We start from the raw sequence: 1,644 nt of genomic DNA on the forward strand, positions 1-1,644 counted from the left end.
CTGTGAAGTAGATCAATGGGAGGATTATCGCGGGGCCAAGATGCCAGTTATAGAGCGGCTCTGTGCTGCCTCAGTGAGGGGAGAAGATTGAGAGGCTTTCCTTTGATCTTGTGCTGGCGCATCTGAGAGGGGCCGCTGCTGATGATAATGATGCTGAGGCCCAGTGCAGAGCCAGAGCCGGGGCCGGGGCCGGGGCTGGGGATGGGGATGGGGATGGGGATGGGGATGGGGATGGGGATGGGCTGGGGTTCGGCCTGCTCTCGCTCCCATTCCTATAGTGGCGATAGAAAAGGCAAACCTATGGAGGGTTGGACGGGACAAACGGATTTAGTCGGAAAGGATTGTGGATTCATGTGAATTTGATCCCAGCAAATGTTTTTTTCCCCCCAAAAAGGAATGTTATTGATGCAACAGTGGTGTGTGTGTGTTGTGTGTGTGCAAGTGTGTGTGTGAGAGTGTGTGTGTGCGTGCTCCAGTGGCTCCCTCCGTCACATTAGATCCAGCCGAACACCTCTGTCCTCTTTCAAGGACACCCCTCCCTCCTCCATGTCTCCGTCCCTCAGCCTCTCTCTCTCTCTCTGTCTCACACACATATACACACAACGTGCGCACACACACATACACACATACACACACACACACACACACACTTTCCCTCTCTCTCACTCTCTGTGACAGGCCACGGTGCTGGAGATGGCTGCTGACATTCTGGACAGTAAAAGGCTTAAGGTGCAGGGTGTGTGTGTGTGTGTGTGTGTGTGTGTGTGTGTCCAAGGCAGAGAGAAGGAACTCACAATTCTTCCTTCAGTGTATCTCTGCATCTTATCTGAGTGAGTGCTGTTGTCGCACACAGAATCTCTAACAGGACACAGTTGCTGGCTCCTGATTCGTGACTGCCGCCGACATTTTATTGACTCCCTTTTCCTATTTGACCGTTTGCCAAGGCTTGATGATTATGATAATAGGATATGAGGTCAATAATCTCTTAATTAGTGCTAAGTGGGAATTAGATTAGGCTTTTGTTCATTTCGGAAACAGCTCTAGTTAACCAGATTAGCGCAGTGTGGATTAGGACGGGATGAGGACGGAGCGGCAGGGGTTAGAGAGGGAAAAGGCCTGCTGACACGTTGGCCTCAGGTCACAGTCACGCTCACCAGGACCGCACCGCCCTATTGGCTACCACACCGGTCTGGTCCAAGGTATGGGGACAGCCTATTGGCTACTGAGCAGGGACGACAGAGTGCTACTGGCTGCCGGGCAAGGCAGGTCAACGAGACATAACCAAACTGTTGGATACAGCAGTGACACGGTCAAACAGATCAGTCTGTCCCTGTTACAAGAAGACATGTTAGTGATGTGTGTGTGTGTGTGTGTGTGTGTGTCATCTCAGGCCCCGTAACTCCACATTTCTTTAGTCTCCTCTCTCTCTCTCACTCTCTCTCTCTCTCTCTCTCATCCCTTTGCTCCTAAAGAGCTTTTCTGTTCAACTGACCTCCCATCCACTTCATTTGATGGGCCCCTGCTAAGAGGACTTCATCCCTCTCCCTTTCCCTCGTCTTCCTCCCTCTCGCTCTCTCTTTTCTCTCTGTATCTCTCTCTCTCTCTCTCTCTCGTCCTCCTCCCCTCCTTCCCGCTCTACCCCCC

The sequence above is a fragment of the Centroberyx gerrardi genome, chromosome 13 (assembly GCF_048128805.1).
Source record: "Centroberyx gerrardi isolate f3 chromosome 13, fCenGer3.hap1.cur.20231027, whole genome shotgun sequence".
NCBI classification, from domain to species: Eukaryota; Metazoa; Chordata; class Actinopteri; order Beryciformes; family Berycidae; genus Centroberyx; species Centroberyx gerrardi.